Source organism: Trachinotus anak, unplaced genomic scaffold (assembly GCF_046630095.1).
Source record: "Trachinotus anak isolate AG129_WGS33_773 ecotype Australia unplaced genomic scaffold, CSIRO_AGI_Tana_v1 ptg000045l, whole genome shotgun sequence".
NCBI lineage: Eukaryota > Metazoa > Chordata > Actinopteri > Carangiformes > Carangidae > Trachinotus > Trachinotus anak.
This window is the reverse complement of record NW_027273896.1, coordinates 422200-444952: the sequence shown is the minus strand read 5'-3', so window position 1 is coordinate 444952 and position 22753 is coordinate 422200. Positions and strand designations below refer to the sequence as shown.

At 39.6% G+C, this 22753-nt stretch overlaps 2 long non-coding RNA genes across 2 annotated transcripts; both read right to left on the bottom strand.

Moving 5' to 3' along the window:
* Nucleotides 1-4535: 4535 nt before the first annotated feature.
* LOC139615290 (uncharacterized) lies at nucleotides 4536-7974 on the bottom strand. Its single transcript, XR_011687330.1, has 4 exons — nucleotides 7657-7974; nucleotides 6785-6831; nucleotides 6371-6422; nucleotides 4536-5122 (listed from the first exon to the last, which is right to left on the bottom strand). It is a non-coding gene; the product is annotated as an uncharacterized lncRNA (long non-coding RNA).
* An 11411-nt stretch (nucleotides 7975-19385) lies between these two features.
* LOC139615291 (uncharacterized) lies at nucleotides 19386-20565 on the bottom strand. Its single transcript, XR_011687331.1, has 3 exons — nucleotides 20346-20565; nucleotides 20188-20264; nucleotides 19386-20106 (listed from the first exon to the last, which is right to left on the bottom strand). It is a non-coding gene; the product is annotated as an uncharacterized lncRNA (long non-coding RNA).
* Nucleotides 20566-22753: the final 2188 nt, after the last annotated feature.

Sequence of the window (22753 nt, the reverse complement as noted above, 5' to 3'; positions counted from 1 at the left end):
TATATGCATATGTAAATGGAAAGTGCAAAAAGATGGATACAAATATTGTATGAATATGATATATAATATCAATACGGTTAGTATTTGGAGTGGAGTGTTGTGATGAAAATTCAGAGTGCAAAGTGTGACAAGTCATCTTGTGTCATCTTGGCTCTGACAGAGGTAGATGAGTTGTACATTTCATTTAGCAGTAACATTGCAGGACACAATATCTTGTAAAGCAGAGATCCATACATGTTTTCAATTAATTTTAAAATGTTTCTATTTGTTGCAAACAAAAGTGGAAACAAATGAAAATGTCACTTCCAACTGTATTCAAAACCACCATCAAGCTCCAAGTTTGCAGGTGACCCCACTATGGCAGGTTTCATCACCCGCAATAACAATGAGTCAGTCAGCAATTCATCGGTACCAAAAAGGTCCCACCATAGATGCACATTCTGTCAGCCTGATGTCTCACAACCAATCATGGTCCAATTTCCCTGATCTCTCCCTGAACCTTTCCTATAAAAGACAGCCTGCACACATAGGTAAGACTGTAAATATACATGTATATACAGTCTATGGACCTAAGACGCAGCTTTTCTGTTCTGCTACCACAGCCAGATCCCCTAGGGGAGAACTGACAGCTATCTGCGTTTGACATATGTGTTTCTTGCTGTCCTAATGAAGGGCTTTCTCTTGGTGACGTCTAACATGAGGCCTGGAGGAGAGGATGGATTCAGGCTCAAGATTAATATTCTCAGTCCTCCCCCAGTTGCACTCCTTCATGTTTATTGCACAGTCACTTACACACCTCTTACCTGATTCTGTCTCATTTTGAAAGGAAGCACTGGACGGTCACAGATATACACTGAAAAAAAGAATCCTTTGGATTTACTTGATTTTAATGTGTACATCAGTCCCACATGATAAGAATGTTTAAGACTGAAAAAATATCCTTATTTTTCTCAATGAATTATTTACTTGTTAAGCCAACATATTCCAGTCATGTTCAGGAATTTAAAATAATCAAGTTGGTTAACTTATTTTTTTTAAGATACCAAAACACCAATGAACTAAGCAGTATGAAAGCGATTATATCATGTTCGGGATATGTGATTTTCAAATATAACAAACTTGATTTGTTAATGCTAATATTATTTAAATGTATTATGTAACTGAGAAGTAATTTTATTATTTCCTTACAACCCAGGTTAGGTCTCTAATGTAACTTGATTTTTTTTAAAGCCAGCAGACATCAGTTTTGTGTTGTGTGCAAATACAAAAATCAAACCCGATTGCATTGAAAAACTTTACTGTATTGTTCCAACAGTAACTTCAGCATAGAAATACAATACTGTAACCATTATAATACCAGTGGATTTAAAACAAACAAAAAAACTTCAGTCACTTACAGTAGTACATTAAAAACATTGTTAACAGTACTAGTGCATCATCAAGAGCAAATATAAAATAACAACAGTAATAAAAGTGATTGGTTTTCCATCTGGTGTCAGCTTAAGTGTCAGAAAATCAGACTTTAATTATAGCAGCTCGTTGATTTTGGTTTTTGCAGCGTGCCAAATATTTGTTCCACTGAACATGAGAGAACGAGACATTATCTTAGCTCAAGACCACAATAAAGCATCAGACACAACAACTTTTTAGAGGGTGTCAGTTAACATGCATGTATGTTCTCAGATGTGGTCCACACTGGACACAGGGATGTCTCATTTTTACCATGTTGAACTGTGTTTGATGTAAACATCAGATTGCAAAACAGTGTCAAATACAAATGTAAATACAGCACACTTAAAGATGTTTGTCACCACGTTAACAAGTGCAAATTCAATAATCTCCAACTCAACAGACTGGGAAACCCTGTAACCCAGAAAACCAAATGTATGCGACAAACTGAATTAGGCAAGTAAGAGCTGGTGTTCATTAAAAAAATAAAAATAAATAACCATGAGGGTTAACCTTAAAGTAGATTTGCAAAAAAAAGTAATGTCACAGAGAAATAAACAAAGGTGCAGTCAAGTTTGAACAGTTCACTCAGAGAGCCTGTTTTTCAACGCAAGTGCTTTGTCATCCAAAATAAAGCTTTCCGCATGGCTTCTAGACTCTCCTCAGTTTCTGCTGATGGGTATGTTGGGCAAAAATTTACTTCTGCTCTCTTTGCCTTTTTGATGCCAAAGGCTGCGCTGCGCTTTTCAACAGGTTTGTTTTTTAAAGAGTTCACTGTCACTTCTGGGCATCCCAGTTTTCTCCGTTGTGTGCGGTAGTTGGATAATTTATATTTGAGACTCATCTTCCATCCACCATAGCCAGTACTGGACCCCTTCTCAGTTAGACATGGATGTTTCTTGATGAGACTCTGGGCTACTTGCTCCATCTCCTTATCACTAACATAGACTTTATACTGCACAATTTCCTGGACTAACCCATCAAGGATGGCTGACTTCAACTTGGGATCTGGAATGAGTACAGTGCAATTTTGAATGTAAACTACACCTGCCTGCTGAAGTTTTAATTCTGCATCATAGGATAACTTAGGTACATGAAACACAGTTGGCCAGGAAGACCGTGAGCTTGTGGACTCATTTGATGATAGTATATCTGTATCCACAACTTCTTCTGGCAGTGATGAGTCATTTGCTGAGCAAGGACTTGATGCTTGAAGGTGTAAGACTGGAGTGCTCTCATGTTGCATTGTGGGCATTGACAAATCAATTACTCTTAGAGTCCCTCTGTCCTCCACCTCTGAAACAGAAGTTAGGTTCATGAACTCATTCCCAAACAAAGAGTCCATAAACTGAAGTCTGATGTCTCCCTCAAGGTTACACTGTTTTTCCACTTCAGCCATAAGGTCTTCAAGAGATTCAGGGAGTCCATGTGCAAGAGTCAGCCTCTGACAGCTGCCATCAGTCAGTAAAATCTTCACGATCACAGGCATGGCCATCTTCAAAGTCCTTTATTCTGCAGAAACACAAAGAATATTAATCACACATCATGCCAAATCCAATATAAAATATAGTAGTATGGTGGGAAAAAATATTAGAATAGATAACTAATATTTATTTAATTGAATTTCAGACATTTTAGCACTTCAATGACCTGCAGACACCCTGCGCAGAATTATGAAGCTAGGTTAGAACAAATTAAGACCATGAATTTAAATGTAAGACTTTTAAATCTCTAACATTTTCACTGAAATAACAACCCCATGAATCCTAATTTAAAGCTTTTTAATGACTTACATATCACACAAATTCTGACATACACGCACGCACACACACAGTCATAAACCCTCCCCTCAATTATTGCACACCACTTTTTATTTCAATATGTCTTTTCAAAGTCACCATCTGAGCTAATCCAATCTTGTAATCAACAAGTGGATAGGTATCAAGGAGTTCACTGGCTGCCACAAGTGTAAATGTTTTTGTTGGTGATGTACTGAGTTCAAAGGCTCTGTAATGCTCTTGGTACCAGCCACAGAGCTCATTGACAATGTAAAATACACTCTGGTGTAAGATGCAGATTTGTTCAATTTCACAGAAATCTGGCAGTCCACCTGTTGCTCTGTGAGCCAGTATCATCCCCTTCCTATATGTTATGCCCTTGGTGGTCACACACTTTGCAAGCTGGACCTCAGGTGTGTCTGGGAACTTTTCAATTCAATTCAATTCAATTTTATTTGTATAGCACCAAATCATAATGTACATTATCTCAAGGCTCTTTACAGGGTCAGGTCAAGACCTTACTTTGTTACAGAGAAAACCCAACAGTTCCCACAAAGAGCAAGCGCTTGGCGATAAGGGGGAGGAAAAACTTCCTTTTATCAGGAAGAAACCTCCAACAGAACCGGGCTCAGGGTTGGGGGGTCTGCCTCGACCGGTTGGGTTTAGGAGAAGATAAAAAGAGGGGGTGGGGGGAGGAGAGAGGAGAGAAGAGAGAGAGAGAGAGAGACCAGGAACAGCTGTGTAGGTAATGGTGTTATCAATAATAATGACAGGTAACAGTGGTTAATAGTAATGATGAGTAGTGGTGGATCTGGATCCTGCTGCTCCAGAGGCAGAGAGACCTGCAGAATGAGGACAGAAAGAGTTTTGCCTGATGACTTGCACTATCTCCTCTCTGAGAAGGTCTACTGGTAGAGTTGATACAGCTGAAACCTCTAGGTCTGATTTGTTCAGATATGGAGAGCTCAAATGGTAACCGATCATCAGTTGATGCTTTGAGGCTAAGGAAAGTCGAACATTTTTGAAACAGCTTGTATGCCTGATTATCTGCTTGAAAAAGCTGTGCTTAGCCTCAAAACGCATCGTCCACTGTCCTACAACTGGACCAAACAGCCTAATTATTTGGGGGTAATGCTCCAAATAATGGTGTTTTGGGACGAGCTTCATGTCTGGGAAAAGTGTTTGGTACTGCTGCCTGTGCTCCAGGATTTTGCTTTCCAAAAAAGCTAGTGAGTCATCACTGTGTACGGGGGCAACAACAAGCTCAGTGATGTCCTTCAGATCCATGAGGATGAGCCATGCAGGCCACTAAAAAAGGCAAGAACCTGGGCAAACTCCAATTTTCATGGGCGTTTCCACCCACTGTTTCTGCTGGAGAAAGTCTGCGACACAACATGAGGTTTGTTTGTCCTGTCAGCCCATTTGTACGAAAACTTCAATATGGCAGTGTTCCGGTCTGCTAATGTGAAGTACTTTTTTGAGATTAGCACTGTCAAGCAACGAGCAAGATCTACTGGGATTATACCCTCAAACACATCATGGGCAAGATGAGGAGGATAACCAAAGATGACATGAAAATGAGACAGATTTTGTGTGAAGACACATTCCCTTTTCACTCCAAAACAACTTGTACCTGTATCTTTGACTTGTCTGACATGGGTCTGATGGAGCTCCTTGGTTCTTAGACTAAAAGCACCAGATGCAACTGAATGTGCTTGAATATCACTGCTGCTTCCTGTGCAAAATCTGCAACAGTATTCCACTGAAAAACTCTGCAAAAATCCTGCAACACTGTGAGCTCCCAGGTTGTCAGCCACTACACTGAATACTGTACCTTTAAGTGACTCACCTAACAGTGGGACATAAACACCGAGCTCCTCAAGAGTTTTTAGATCCTGTAGAAGAGGTTGAAAGATTTTTTCATAACCATAGGTGTTCACATCATCGGTTTTGCACAATACTGACAAGTAGATAGACAACAAAGCAGAGTGAGACCCCGGAGGCAAGTTAGCCAATACCCAATAAACAGCACAAAGCTTATGCTTCTTTCGTGAGGTGCCAAGTGGGTTACACGTTTCAAAGTCATCAACATAAAAATTTAGGATGATCCTTGGCTTTTCTCCAGCGAAGAAACAATTTTCCTTATATAGAGAGCCGTCCCTTGCAGATCTGTACTGATGTGTCACACCCGAATATGTGCCTTCCTGTCTTTGATGACCCTCAACAACTTTTGTAATGATATCCCCTCTACTTAACAGCTGCTGTAAGGACTTCAATATTGGGACATATTGGAAACTGCGTTTGTTTTTGGCATCGAGAATGTATTCAACTGGCTCTATAACCCCAAAGTTATCCTTGTTATACTGCTTATGCAGATAGGCTGTACTTAGACAGCCACCTTTTTGCATGGACCTTTGCACTGGATTACCAGAACAAATTGCATCAACAGTTTCTCTAATTACAAGTTCATCATCAGAGAGGTTTCTCTGATGAAAGATGTCACGCACAGTGTCACAAGATAATGGCACAGGGGCAGAACAGATCAAATGATGGAGTTCTCCAAGAAATTCATCTACAGCTGAAGTCGGCACATGGACCAAATGTTCTAACTTCAGCAAAGCAGCTGCAAATCTATGCTCAATGACCTTCTGCAAGTCTTCAGTTTGAGAATGAGTGTTTGAAGGAATGGCAGTATCTGACTGCTCAACACACTCCTCACTATTTGCTTCCAATTCACTCACAGATGATATCCTTGTAGTTATAACTACTTCTGGTTTAAAATCAACCAATGTGTGATTGGAGTGTTTTCAGTTTTTGTGTGATTTAAAAGTACAATAAATGTTTGTCTTAAAGTCACAGCCTAAAAACATACAAATGACAGTCTCGTTTCGTTTGAGATGTGCATTCATATGAGAAAAATAATCCTTCTCTGATGCTAAATCAATACAACTACAAATGTGACAACTGAATATAGCCTATTTTTTGTGAGGGACACCTGTGGTGTGGATTTTACTTTGGTGGACAATAAGGGCATTCCACGTCTTAAATGTGCATGGACAGTGCTGGTATGTACATGGATAGCGAGAACTACGTCCAAAATGTGGATGCTTTAACTTGTAGTGATGTAAAAGCTTTAAACCTACTTGATACAGTTTCTGCACACCCCTTACAACTCCACATTCTCTGGACCTAGTCCTGCAACATACATCAAGATCATCATTAGTCATATCATTCATCCCCCAAATGCAAGTCAGAACAAAAAGGCTCAGTACCAAAATTCAAAACAAGATGGAAAAATGTCCAAATAAATTCAATAGGTCTTTAAACACAAGGAGTAACACTTGCTTGTTTAGAGCAACAATATTTGGCAGAATAAAGCAAGTCCGTATTTTCAATTATAATCAAATCAATAATGAAAAAAAAAAAAAAAAAAACCACAAAAAAAAAAAAACAAACTACAATTCACATTTTATCAATACCTCACGTTCTTTTAAAAATGTATCTCAAGGTAAATGAAGATGCAAATTTAGGGCTTAAATTAATGTGTGAGTACCTACCATTACAGAGCCTTTTGAGTGTATGATATACAAATCGGACAGTGAACCTGTGAAAGAAAATATTTAGCATCAGTCAGGTGTCTCAGTAAAAACACACACACACACACACACACACACACACACACAATTAAATCAATTAAAACAATTACAAATTACTAGTACAACAAAGTCATTACGCAAAGGTGCTAGATGCAGACATTATTTTAATTACACTTTCTGGACACATGCAATAGCAAGATTAAAAACTAAGATTTCTGGGAGAGAGAATATTACTGCCGTGTTTTCAATGCCAGGTTGGTTTATTGCACAGACATAATTATGGCTCTATTTCATTTATTTCAGACGAACATTAGGACATGAAACAGAGCTCTGATGGAGAGGGAATTATGAACAGACACGTTGAGCTCGATTTTTAATGTATGGCGTTGTGTCTGGAGCAACACATCCCAGCCACAACAGCATTTTAACCGCGTACACACGCACACACATACTATCCTAAATGTCAGGAGTTCATAATAACTTCAATATAACTTCGTAGCTCTGATTTCCCTCCTCCCCCGCCAGAAATAGTCCCAGTCTGGAGCAGAGGCGGGTAAATCCCCTCACAGCGGCTAACGGCTGCTCTCCACCGGCTGTAACGTGACTGTCGTCAGCAGAGGAAAGCACACTGACGGTCAGCGTTACCGTCTACAGTCACGTTACATTAGCTAGCGGGGGTTAGCTAAACATGTAATGCAAATAGGCTAAAAGTACAGAGTTAACAGGCTGTTGTAGCGTTAATTGTTATATTACCATACTGTTTGAAAACAGCGCTCAAGTGGACTGTCGCCCAAGTAACTCTTACAGGAACGATAGAAGTTTGAAGAACTTACTTTTACAGATATTGGGTCGTGACCTCTTGCTGCAAAGCTTGTACACTTTCCGACATTGCTCGCGGTCTTTCTTTCTGAGGGATCTTCTTCTTGGTCTTTTTGTTGACACCCAACTTAGAGTTCACGTTCACGAACGAACCGAATCTTGTGACCGGCTGATTCACGTGAACGGTGGGAACAGAGGCGCGTGTGGTTGGGAGCCGTTCTTTTCTCGCTCTCACCTGAGTGCACACCTGTGGCTCACACAGACGCTCACACAAGCTCCTCCCTGCTCCTCCACTGAGGCGGAGAGAGCGTGGGGAGGAGCAACAACTCATGCAATATTTGCATATTATGGAGGAGCTTATTTCATATTTCATATTTCATATGCAAATGTCGCATGAGACTGATCTCCTGCTTTTGTAGGTCAGGTATAGTCAGGAAGGACAGTTCAGGAGTCCTCCTCAGGGTTTAGCTCTATTTTTTTTTTTTTACAAAGCAACTATATGCACCTCAGGACAGTTCACTAGTCCATTGTACAGTTTGTATTAGTAGTACTAGTGGGCTGTATGCACATTTTTTTCTCTAATTTATTGTAGTTTTATCTATTTTTCTAATACTTGAAGTATTGTTTTTGAGTTTTCTATCAAAATATTCTTGTGTGAAACGTTTTTCTCTAAAATTTGCACTAAAACAAGACATGATGTTACTGACCAACAACTTAGTATTTTTTTACAGCACCTTTAATCTTTATTATAAGCCTTTATTATATAATTTTAAAATATTGTTTTGAGTTTTTCTGTATTGTTAAAAATGTTCTTGTGTGGAAATTTTGCACTAAAAGCTTTTGCATGGAACTTCATTGTAGCCTGCTTTGTTTTTAATTGTGTATTTATAAGTGTTTAGGTGTTGCATGAATAACACAAGTCAAAGTAGTTTTACACACATACACACACTTTATACAAAGGGTAAATAGTGATCTCACTGTCAACTCAGAGGGATATGGCAGTGGAATATTTACAATGAATCCATATCAGACTTTAAAATCTTGTCCACACATGTCAAATGAAGCTATAATCAATATTTCAGAATAATTCAAACTCAAATATTGGTGGGAAATCTGAGTTCGAAATTATTCTGATCCAAATCTCAGCCCATCATTCCTCCCTGTGATTATTTCCAGGATAAAATGAATTAAGCCCAGGCTGGCATCTTAAAAGTGAATAAATATAAAAATGAGCCAAATGAGCCAAATGAGCCAAATGAGCCAGTCTTTTCAATGGCTCTTTGAAATGAATGGATCCCAAAGATCCGGCTCCCTCCAAAGAGCCATAAATCCCATCTCTAACCCAACTACCGGTACCCTTCTGTTCTGGAGGGATTAATGACACTTCCTGGCGTCGTTTGAACGTTTTCCATTTCCAGCAGACTAAACTTGATTACAATGAGTTTGTTTTTTAAATTTTATTAAATTCAACCAACTTGCAAGAAACTAGTTAGTTCAACAACCTCTATAAACAACTTGAGTCTACTTGATTAAATCATGCTCACAAACAGAATCTAAATAAGCTGTGTTACTTTTACTAACTACACTTTTGTAAATTCAAAGACCCAATATTTCCCTTTTTTCAGTGTAGCTGCTACATATCATACTTAGTGTAAATGGTTTATTGTAGCCTACTTTTTCTCATAAGGAATGCCGGTACCCTATGGTGGAATAAGTACTCAGATCTTTTACTAAAAAAATTTTAATTAAAATTAACAGTGTAGAAATACTCTGTCACAAGTCAGGCATTCAAAATATCACCAGAGTAAAGGTACAAGCATCAAAATATACTAGAACCAAAAGTAGTAAAGTACTCATTATGCAAAATTATTAGATTATAATTATTTATCACTTTATTTTGCAGTTGGTAAATATAAAGATAATTTCAACTAATTTATACACTCGGGCAGTTTAATATATGTCATAATTTATTTGTTGATTATTAACTATAACCGTCAAATAAATGTAGTGGGGGAAAAAAGTACAAAATGATGAAATATAGTGGAGCATAGTTGGTATAGAGTAACATAAAATGTTACAATGGTATAGTAAAGTACAATAGTTGAGTATATAGGGGGCGCCTTGGTGGCTCACCTGGTAGAGTGCGTATCATTAAGGCTTCATCCTAACCACAGCGGCCTGCGGTTCAAATACGACCCACGGGCACTTACCATGTGTCATCCTCTCTCTCTCCCCAACTTTTCTGTCACTCTCTCACTGTACCTATCTTATAAAAAGGCATTAAAAACCCCCCAAAAATACTTTAAAAAAGCAATAGTTGAGTAAATGTATTTCATTACTTTCCATCCATTTATTTCCCTAAAATGTTCCACTTTTGCTCCATTAGGTGCGGAATATTTACTGCTTGGCATCATGACGCTGCAAAATTAACAAACAGAGTAATCGAATGCCCATTTTCAAGGAAATGCACTCATTTTTATATAGTCTCAATTCATTCATAAATTCAGCTGGTTTTACAGTAATTTTTTGTGTAGCTCAAAGCATGAGGTCTTTTTATGTGACAGAAAGAGAGAGTGTGTTTATGTGTCTGTGTCTATGTTGGGTCTAGATGTGTGGGTGTGCACACACAAACAGTGCTTGCCCAAAGATGTGTGTGTGTGTGTGTGTGTGTGTGAATGTAGTTGATATGAACATGAGTGAGACAGAGAAAGGATGAATTTGCACATGCTTGCAATTGAATATCCTGTGAGTGGGTGGACTCCTCCATTGGCCACCTCCTGTACAACATTTCCTGATGATGAAGAAAGTAGCCACTGTCTGTGCATGTGTGTGTGTCAATGTTTGTGTAGGCAGCTATCTAATTCTTCCAGTGAGGGTTGATGCACAATGTTTAGGAGAGATAGTATAAGTATAGTGGGGAGGTTTGATGGGAGATTGTGTGAAAACTTGATGTCTGTCTTGACACTCTGTCTAACTGATAACAGGCTTGTGCCAGCACAGACAAAACCATCCTGGCAGGTTGGAAGTTATTAAAGTGGTGTATAAGATATATCATCTTTGTGCCTATACTCCAATATGTTTTCCCTGTGGACTCAAATAAGGAAAACCATTCCATGCTGTGAGATAAGTGCAGAAACTGAATTGGGAAAATATTGTAAGTGGACTGCTTATACATAATCAACATAATAATGTATTGCATATCAAAGAAAGAAGAAATGTAGATGCTTCTTATTCAGATTTAACTGAGCAGTTACATACAAATAATATTCATATGGCTCTACTGCTGCATAATCCTCCTATTTTTGGAGAGAATGCTTTAATTTAATTAAAGTGACTTCAATCTAATATTGAATGTTTTTGCTGATAATGGGGACAGGTTTCCTTTATGTTTCATGGACGCCTTATATGTATATAAGATATATATTACTGTATATATCAGAGGTGAGACAGAAGCAACAAGACAACAGTGGGACTTTATTGATGAAGTCCAGTCAATTAAAACAACCTTACCTCAGGGATGTGCAGAGAAACCTGCTCCATTCCTAAATACTGTGTCTGGACTAAAAGATAGCAATCTGGTGCTCCACATTACTAAAAAATACCGGGTAATTTAAGCAGCACATACTGACCCTGTTACACAATGTTTGTATGTCATAGTGCCTCAGCTTCTCTCCCTCATACCAAAATACCTAAACTAGGGCTAGAATTTCAGCCTTACATAAGAGCTATTCACCTCATTTAATAGGCCTGGGTATTGAATATCACCAAATGTCTTTTTATTTTCAGTGTTTTTCAGTGACTCACCATTGAATTCAACTAACTAATCTTTAGTCATTCTTATGCAACTGGGGTCTTAATCTGTGTCATGACTCCTCAAAAAAGGGTTGTCAGACATTGAAAAAGTGATCAGCCAAAGAGGGCAAATCTTGCTCTTAATACTGTGCATTGAGCAGAATGAATGAATAAAAGTGTGTGAATGTGACTATGTCTGATGGAGCTGTGTTAACTATTCCAATATTAAATGCTGTACAAAAAATAACACTGTTGTTTTTATGCTCTGTGTGCGTGGTAATGTTTTTTCATTCTTAAAAGTTTCTATAATGCAAAACCTTAAGTTGCCAGAAAAGCTGCACCCATTGCTTTGACCTTCAATTCAATGCCAGTGGCTGCAACTTACACACAACCACAAAAGCAGGGCAACAACACAATCCCTCGGTAAGCCTGCTGGTCAGCAGCACAGGAGTTTTATTTTGAGGCCAGTTTCTCACCACTGGCCTTAAATGAAAACAATCTGTCCAGATTTCAAAGTATTTCAACTTGATTTTTATACTGCAGCTTTTAGTGACAGTATTCTAAGCCTTATTGGGCAGTGTTAATTATCCATGTAGGGTATGTCATTCAAACCATCAAACCTAGGGCTGAGGTGGGTTTTGCCTTGTCTACCTTGATCTCAGCCCATGTGGATGGTGTGGTGTTGAAGGGGGAGGCTGGTTCAGCAGGGCAAGGATATAGAGGCTGCTGTTGGAAACTAAACAAGGTGAATTACAACATCAGTAAACAAGCCTTCCCTGTTTTTTTTTTCCTATCAGTTTTCATCAAAGAGCCAGCAAAATGTCATTGCTCTTAGAAGTAATTCTTTGGACTTTTGTACTTTGTTGAGGTGTGTTGTGAGCAACACTTAACGCTGCAGAGTAAAATAAGAATAAACAAGAGGAGAGAACTGTAGTATAGATCACTGAAGAATATGTACAGTAGGGTTTTAACCTCATAGGCCATTGGAGCAGGGACAGGCCTGTTCATTCTGAACGTGTTCTGAAGGAGTAAATGCTTAAACATTAATCAATCTGGGCAGGCCATGCCTCATTAGATCAGTTAGAGTCTTTAGAATTCAAATATTCAGTTCATTTTGTGCTAACAATAAGCACATAAATATGATTTATTATTAATATCTACCAACATAATGTACCAGCAAAACCAGCGTTTTTGTGGTGGTGACTTCCTACTTTTGAGGAGGTCTAGAAGTCATGTTGTCTGTCCTCCATTATTTTAGTCAGAGAAAGCCCTGCTATTGATTGCTGCCTTTGTCAAGCACTCTAGCTTGATGACAGACACCTTATACGTCCAATAAGACCAAACAAGGGGGGGTGGGCACTTCTGAGACAATGCAAATAGGCTGTGAGAGGTTTGAAGCCTGTGGAAAGGCTGCAGGCAGAAGTATAGAAAGAGAGAAGGTTCAGCTCTGTTTTGAATGGTTTCAAAAGGTTTTTTAGAAATCAAAATGCTTCAGCATGCTTCTATTGTTTCATATTAGAGAGATGAAGCACACTCCTCCACAATTTTCCTTTTAGAGAGGTTTTTGGGCACCAGTGAAAAAATAAACTAAAAAGGCCACAGCCCCCATATCAGGCCCACAAGCCTGAAACTTAACACAGGAGTTTCTGACAAGATGTAGCGGAAATATAATGGGATTTCATTGTTCTTGTATAAAGTATATCCTGGTAATGGTTATCATATATGACAGCGCCGCTGTAGTTTAGGATGTGTTTTAGTCACAGGCAAAACAAGCAAATTTTTGGAGCTAGAAGATGTTACCTTTCAGGTGATGTCTCATAAATGCATTTTGGCCTCACAGCTCTTCCGGTATAAGCCTCTTACATTTACATAAGCATATATATATATATATATATATATATATATATATATATATATATATGCAAATTTGGTTAAAAACAGGCGGGTTTGATAATTAATATTGTGACATCTAGCGATGCACAGTGGTCTTTGGTCAGCTAAATAAAATGATATGTGTACTTCATTTGTGAGGGTGAATAAGCCAAAGCATGCTCTAATATAGAGTGTATTGCAGTATTGTTAAAAATATGAATGTGAAAAACCAAGAGACTCTATTTACCTTGAAATTGTTTAGTTTCTAAATACTGACTGCACTAGACACCACCCAGATGCCGTTATGTCAGGCATGGCCAAGAGGTCAGGGAAGAGAGGAGACCACTCCTTTAGCAAAAACAGGTAAGGTACCCTCCAGTAAGTAAAAGACTGTACATGCATCACTTACTTAATACCTTGTATAATGACCGGTTCACTAAACAAATGACAATACTAGATAGCTTTAGTCAAAGTCTGTGAGCACAGCTGGTCACTTTTCTCTTTCATCTGTTGGTTCCTGTTGACTGTGCAGAGAAATTTATATTACGTGATATCATCCATGTGTGTGTCAAACCTTTGATTCTGACTAACATGCAGTGACTGGCAATGAGCACACTGAGTGAAAATTGTACTTGTATAGGCTGCCCATTACATTTATGGCAATAATAATAATGTAGTTATTTTTTAATTCAAGCCTAAAATAACATAATCAAGCAGTTACTCCAGTACAATCAAGTTCATTTATATAATCTAATATAACATTCAGTGTTTTAATGGACTGAAATATCCCGCCCAAACCAAGTCCTCTGACAAGTAAGACAAGTAAAAACTAGAAAGATAAGCTCAATTGAGTTTAAAAAGGCATCTTTTTATGAGTGGGATGTGTAATGAAATAACAAATGTAGATTGGGGGGTTGGGGTGGATAATTGCAAGGCTAAGAGTCTGCACAGCATTGCATAGATCTAAATGTTAAATTCTACACTGTGGCAGATGGGAATGCCATTCCTCTGTATGTATTCAGTCATAAACCAAAGTACTGGACAAATTAATATTCTAACTGCATGGCGTCACAAGAGGAAAAAGGGGATCAGAGTCCTTAGGATACATCTCCATCCACCATGAATGTCTGGAAAAAATTTCAAGCCAGTCCATCCTATCACAGACCGATTGACATTACCATGGCTCAAGCTGCTGCTAATGTTGCTAAATTAACAGTGGAACCTTTGGTAGAAAATCAAAAACAAAAGGGTTTGATAATCCAATTACAGAAAAAGTCCAAATCTAATTTATGTTTAAATCCTAATGCAATTAAATCAGTAAAATAAATTAAATGTGATATAGCCATTATATACTCTGCAGCATAGTGGACATACTGTAGAGTATGTTTATGATGTATGATAATGATTGTGCTATTTTGTGGCATACACACCAGTTCACACAAACCCATAAAGCAGATAAAGCACAAAACACATAAAGTGTGTTGAAGTTGCAGATGCAGAATGGTTCATCTCACAGTTTGAAGACGGCATAAAAAGATTAATGCAGAATCAATGTAATGCACCCACCGTCAATGTTTTATCCCCAGCCTCAGGACTACTGTCAAGCTTAATAATTAATATGAATTATTAAATACGTCTATTGGGAAAATCCCCTTATTTATTGCTATTTTACATTTAAAAGTGACACTGAATGACCAGAAAAATGTTCATCTGCTGGTAGAATGTTCAGCCCCAGACTGTGAAAAGGGTTATCTTCAGGCTTCATCTGCAGGCTCCAAAGGAGAAAATGTTATTTGCAGAATTACAGTGCATCCAGAAAGTATTCACTTTTTCCACATTTTGTTATGTTACAGCCTTATTCCAAAATGGATTAAATTAATTTTTTACCTCTACACACAATACCCCATAATGACAAAGTGAAAAAAGTTTGCTTTAAATTTTTGCAAATATATTAAAAATAAAAAACAAAAAAAAATCACATGTACATAAGTATTCACAGCCTTTGCCATGACACTCAAAATTGAGCTCAGGTGCTTCCTGTTTCCACTGATCATCCTTCAGATGTTTCTACAACTTGATTGGAGTCCACCGGTGGTAAATTCAGTTGATTGGACACGATTTGGAAAGGCACACACCTGTCTATATAAGGTCCCATAGTTGACAGTGCATGTCAGAGCACAAACCAAGCCATGAAGTCCAAGGAATTGTCTGTAGACCTCCGTGACAGGATTGTATGGAGGCACAGATCTGGGGAAGGGTACAGAAACATTCCTGCAGCATTGAAGGTCCCAATGAGCACAGTGGCCTCCATCATCTGTAAATGGAAGACGTTTGGAACCACCAGGACTCTTCCTAGAGCTGGCCGCCCGACCAATCTGAGCGATCGGGGCAGAAGGGCCTTAGTCTGGGAGGTGACCAAGAACCCGATGGTCACTCTGACAGTGCTCCAGCGTTGCTCTGTGGAGAGAGGAGAAGCTTCCAGAAGGACAACCATTTCTGCAGCACTCCACCAATCAGGCCTGTATGGTAGAGTGGCCAGACGGAAGCCACTCCTCAGTAAAAGACACATGACAGCCTGCCTGGAGTTCACCAAAAGGCACCTGAAGGACTCTCAGACCATGAGAAACAAAATTCTCTGGTCTGATGAAACAAAGATTGAACTCTTTGGCCTGAAAGCCAAGCGTCATGTCTGGAGGAAACCAGGCACCGCTCATCACCTGACCAATACCATCCCTACAGTGAAGCATGGTGGTGGCAGCATCATGCTGTGGGGAAAGATGAATGCAGCAATGTACAGAGACATCCTTGATGAGAACCTGCTCCAGAGCGCTCTGGACCTCAGACTGGGGCGAAGGTTCATCTTCCTACAGGACAACGACCCTAAGCACACAGCCAAGACAACGAAGGAGTGGCTTTGGGACAACTCTGTGAATGTCCTTGAGTGGCCCAGTGTGTGTAGAATTTTTTGAGGTAAAAAATTAATTTAATCCATTTTGGAATAAGGCTGTAACATAAAAAAATGTGGAAAAAGTGAAGCGCTGTGAATACTTTCCGGATGCACTGTACCACCTTCCTTGCCTAGTCTGAGCCAGACTATTCTGCACATAGCTCTTTCTATATTGAACTTACTCAAATTAAAGCTGGGACTTGGCACTTTAATGTAGTATCTGTTATTTTTCTTTATGACTGTGCTGAAACACAGAGCCTGAGGAACATTCGAAAATTAAATTTATTAGTCTAATTCTTGGATTCCGGAGTGTGTGATACAACAACTAAAACTAGAATGGACGCAGTTACTGGCCATAATTTTGAAAATATATGAGCTTGCTAGGTAGGTAATTGATCTTCTCAAGTCAGAAAGGAGTCTGCAGGTAAAGAAGAGAGGTCATGAGGGTCTCAACACTGGACAATTGGTGGCGCTAAATGCTGAAAAACACATTTTCACAACTTCTTTCTGTATTCAATTTAGGACAGGGGTCGGCAACCTTAAACACTCAAAGAGCTATTTGGACCCGTTTCCCACAGAAAAGAAAACACCGGGAGCCACAAAACCCTTTTGACATCTAAAATGAAGATAACACTGCATATATCGGTTTTTACCTTTATGCTATGTATAAAAAAACTATAGTGTGTTGCATTTATGAAATAAAAAGCCTGACTTAAATTATCCACCTGCAGCAAACCAAAAATGCTGTCTGCTTCTGTGTGCCGTCATCCTTTTATCGCGTGTACTTAAATGTGCAGTCAGCTGTCAACCTGAATAAAAAAGGATTTCACTGAACAATGTAAAATATATATTTGCAAAATAAAAGCCAATTAAAATATTTATTTTACCTGATTAATGTAATTTCTGCTCCTGAACCTCAGCGCACAGCGTGTGCACATCAGGGCTGTAAGACGTCACCTTCATCTTCACACAGGATTGTAAGCTTTCGTCTGTGAGGTGTGGGCGATGTTTGTTTTTAATATAGTTCATGTTGGAGAACACCTGCTCACATATGTATGTGGAGCTGAAGATCGACAGGACTCCAAATGCATACTTTTTCATGTTCATTTAAGTTTCGGGATGGCATTCCATGTTTTCAAATATAGAATTACATTTAAAAAACTAACAAACTAAAATAGAATAAATTTAAATTAAATATTCATTATTTATTTTCCAAAGCCACAGGGAGCCACAGCTGAGGGATGAAAGAGCCACATGGGGCTCTGGAGCCGCGGGTTGCCAACCCCTGATTTAGGAGGTGGCTAGAAAAGTCAAATGACTATCCATCACCCACTTGGAGCAACTTGGAAGAAAGACCATTTATGAGGACTTGATAGCTGTATGGATCATGCCAACACAGAAAAATGACCTTTGGGTCAAGTGGTACCACCAGACAAGGAGCACAGTGTAGACCAACACAGAAGTCTGTCTCTCCACTGTGCACTAGGATGAATGCACTAGTTGATGAATGATCCCTGGCCTGTTGTGGGCATTGCTTACACACATCTCACAAATGGTGGCAACTTTGCTTGCAATGTGCCAGTGATGTGTCGGTTGCAAATGAAACGGTTCTTACAGCCGGCTCTTTGAAGTGAATGATGGGAGTCAGCTCCTTATTGGGAGCCGTGGTTTTTTTTTTTCCTCCTCTCACCCTCTCTCTCTCACTTTTCTCTTCAAGCCGCACGTAATTGGTCAATATGTGTTTGTGCCTTGTGTTTGCGCTGAGCAGACGGGGGAGGGGCGGTAGTTACACTCGCAGCAGTACAAGCACACGAACAGAGCAGGAGGGAGAGAGAGAAAGAGAGCCAGGGGCAACAAGAAGAGACAACATCAACACATTAGAAAGGTATAGTAAAGAAAATGAGTGACACCAGGAAAAGAAGCAAAATCTGGAACAATTTCAATTTTATTGACAATACAAAGGCAGTGTAGAGTCTGCAAGAATAGAATATCATATAGAGCCGGCTCCACAAACAACCTGCACAGGCACCCGAGAACTGTCCACCCATCAGTGCAATGGGAAGATAAAACACAGTCAGTTGAGTGTGATATAAATGAAGGTGCCAGTGTGTCTGCTGCAACTGTTGCTGCTGCTGCAGTATCTACAGCATCATGCAGTATACCACCACAACCACCTAAACCTACAACCCAGAGCTCTGAGACAGTTTTTGCAGAAGCCTGTTTTCCCAGCAAGACAGAACTCAATTGATGAAGAACTGGCAAAAATGATTGCACTTGATTTCCAACCATTTTCAGTTGTGGATGATAAAGGATTCAGGAAGTTTATTCATGCACTCAATCCAATGTATGCAATTCCAAGCAGGAAAACACTCTCCCAAAAAATCATCCTAGGCCTATATGACAGAGAACGTGCATCACTGCAAGAGAGGGTTAAAAAAGCCACAGCAGTCTGTCTAACAACTGACAGCTGGACATCCCAAACCACTACATCCTTCTTGTCAGTAACGTGTCACTTTATTGAAAATTATAAAATGGTGTCCTGTCTTCTGGATTGTTTTGAGTTCAGCAACAGACACACTTCTGAGAACTTAGCAGAAGAGCTGCTCAAAGTGGCAAAAGAGTGGGATGTGGAAAACAAAGTGGTTTGCTGTGTTACTGACAATGCAGCTAACATAACAAAAGCAATTAAAATCCTGAAATGGACCCACCACCCATGTCTTGCACACACAATTAACCTGGTTGTAAGAGATGCTTTGAAGGTGATGAAGCCAGCTGTGGACAAAGTGAAGGCGATAGTGGAATTTTTCCACAGGAGCACAACAGCCACACACAAGCTCAAATCTACCCAACAACAGATGGGCATGCCTGAGCTGGACCTCAAACAAGAATGTATCACAAGGTGGAACTCCACCTTTCATATGCTAAAACGGATTCTGGAGTCCAAGGCTGCAGTCATCTCTACCCTGGCAGTTATCAATGTGTGGCGAGTGGAGGGGTGGGAAAGGGGTGTACCGACAACGCCACCTGGGGAGTTTCGCCCCAGGAGATAGTTTATGAGATGGATAGATGTTAGATGGTTAAATTTACTATACACCGGTCTACACAGGTCCGTATACCACGGGCAGAGACGTATTTAGAAAAGTAGAAAAATAGTTTATTTTACAACCAATTAAAATATCACTTGAACAATACTGGCTCGTAATTACGTACTGGGGCCACAGAGCAGAATGAACAGGGCTGTGGAGGCTACGGCGGCCCAAAATCAAATCAAGGGGGAGGAATAACTAACCAAAAACACCCGTGACACTGCAAACACACACACCTGCAAGGGGTTCGTGAAGAAAATACCACCACCAGGAATTGGGTCGCCGCCTGGCCCTCCGCACCTGTCCACAAAGACAAGAAAGCAAGTTATAAAACTGGCCTCCCAGTTAATATGGCCTTTGATTGCTACCTAACACACACACACACACACACACACACACTATACTTTCAGTAATTAACAACAACGAAACAAACCATCAACAAGGTAAATAATATTCCTTAAACAACAAACAAACAGTCAATAATGTTCAACAAATTAAACAAATGAATACAAAATAAATCTTTTCAAGGTTGATTAATGAACTAAACAGAATCCTTAAAAATAGCAATAGGCCCTGACACAAACTCTGCAGAGAGCCTTAGTACGTCACTTCCCCACAGCTCAGAAGAGCTGAGGCGTCAAAACGGCTTCAGTGAGCCAAAACAGTCAGGATGAACCAACGCAGCCAAAACAGCAGTGGGTCCAGGAAATGGTGGCTTTAATAGTTTCTGGGCCTCACCAGCAGGGCATTACAGAGCGCCGAGAGGTCTAGGACAACAGAGCAGGACAAAACAATCAGTCGGGAGCAGCATAACAGGCTGAAACGAGAGGCGGACGACGCCGACTTACCACGTGGAGACCGCGCCACAACGCCGACCGGCCCCCAGCAGGGCAGCCTAGCCCCGTGACTCCAGCAGTCCGCCACACTGTAGCAGAAACAGCCATATCACCAAACAGTCAACACGTGAGTGGGAGAGAAAGCAGCAGTGTGCGCCAATGCCCCTTACCCGTGCGCCGAAGGAGAGCGTGCGTCGTTCTGGCGACACGCCAAAGACGCACCGATGCTGGGCACGCTGCACTGCGCTGAAGGGCAGAGCGTGCGTTATTATGGCAAAACGCTGAAGACGCTCTGGTGCCAGCACGCCACACGGCTTCACCACGCCACTCCAGGCTACAGCCACCACCACGGACGAGCGGAACAGGAAGAGAGAGAGTGCGCCAGGTGTACCCAGGCCCCTATATATAAAGGTGCGCTCCCCGCCCACAAATCAGTGCCACAGGGTGACACGGCGCCCCACTGTGAGGAGGAGTAAGCCGTGCTCCGGCCACAAATGCACTGGTCGACCCTCTGAGCCAAGAGGAATGGGAGGTACTACAGGAGGCATGCACTGTTCTGGAGCCATTTGAGCAGGTCACTGTGGAGATCGGTGCAGACAGGTGAGTGTGGAAATGTTATTGCATTATTATTATTATTATTATTATTATTATTATTATTATTATTATTATTATTATTATTATTATTATTGTTATTGTTATTGTTATTATTATTAGTAGTAGTAGTAGTAGTAGTCGTAGTAGTAGTAGTAGTAGTAGTAGTACTTCTTCTTGTTCTTGTTGCATTACTGGTATGAAAAGCAGATTAGACATGATTATAAATAATAATAATAATAATTATAAATAAAAATAAATAATTTTGAAACTTGTTTTTTACTCTTTTTCAGCCATTACATTAGTAATTCATTTTGTGCATAATTTTATATTGTTGTTGATAATAAATTAAAGCAACAAAACAACCCGAAGAGCCGCTTGGGAGTCGAAAGAGTCGGCTCTTTTTAGTGAGCCGAGCCAAAAGAGCCGGTTCTCTAAAAAGAGCCGGAATTCCCATCACTATAATGTGCAGATAAGTTTATATGTTCTCTAACATGCTCATGCATGGGTGCAAGTATGAAATTCATTTTGATTAGTGAAACATGTCAAAATGAGCCAGACAAAAACTAATTACACATCACAGCTTGTATGTTGCCAGCCGATATAAGCAATTTAGAGCATGTTAACCTTTGTTAAATAGCATTAAATACAAAATACAGCTGAGGCTGGGGGAATGTTGTTAGTTTTAAAGTATGTGAAATTTGGACCTGATGATTTAGACTACATGAAATGTCACCAAACTTATTACAAATCAGCCTAACAGGAACATGAATGTGTGTAGCAAATTTGAATCCATTCAACAGTTGTTCAGTCTTTTTACTCTAAACCAAATAGCAACCTCATGGTGCCACCAGAGGAAAAGTCTGGGTACTATCAACATCAGTAGGATTCATCCTCTGGGAACCAGAAATCTCTGTTAACAATTGTAACAGTTAAAACAGTCATTGAGCTATTTAGGTTGTGGTGGATTGACTGACTAACAGATAGACATTGCCACCTCTAGGGGCATGTTCATGTTTGTTATAGCCATACCTTTATTTTATATAATTATGAATCATGAACTATTGTATTTGTGTTTATTGTTATCATCATTGTTGGAAAACAAATGGATTAAACCTGAAGAAGTCCGCGTTTGGAGTGTTAAAACCACCATAGTGTGAAACCAGGCGGCATCAGCACCTTCTGATGCAGTGACAATGTTTTTGTTTGTTTGTTTGTTTGTTTTAACCATAGGCATATGGTCAGCAACCCTGGTGAAGTTTCATGCTGCATTTGTTTACATTAAAAAAGAAACATAACTGAGGCAACAGTCACTTAATTATATCAAAGATCTGATGTTGAGCTTTTTCTATTTTGCTGTCCATTTTACATCAAACATCTTACAAACTGTCATTGCTGTATGATAGAGCATACACATCCTACACATCCCTACCTATCCATCCTCCAGTGGATGTAGATTGAATGGGAGATTCAATCTACATCCACTCCTGTTTTGGATTCACTGCAAGGATTTAATCTTCATATGAAGCTTCTTTACCATTCACATATTGGCGTGCTGTTCAGTACCAGCGTCTAGCTTCTGTGTGTAGTAGAGAAATGGGGAATGATAGATTTCTGGTATCCAAACATTACAAAACGCAGCATATTCTATCACTGTAAATAGAATAAAAGGAAGACTGACATAGGCCCACTATCATGTGGTTGACAGCTAAATACTATAGTATGGAATTGTCAGTCCATTATTGAGAGGTCATTCGTCAGTGTGCTAGAGTTCTCACTTAAAGGTAGAATAAGAGATTGTACAATTGTAATTTAATACACTTTTTTATCAAATTCGGTTAATATTGCATTGTGGTTGCTAGCTGTCCTTTCTGTGTGTGTGCTGTGTGTATTTCTACACAGCCTTGGCTCTGTGAATGAGAAATAAGCAAAGTGGCTTGAATTGAGTCACATAGCACTATTCCAGCCAGACAGCAACAAGGGTGTT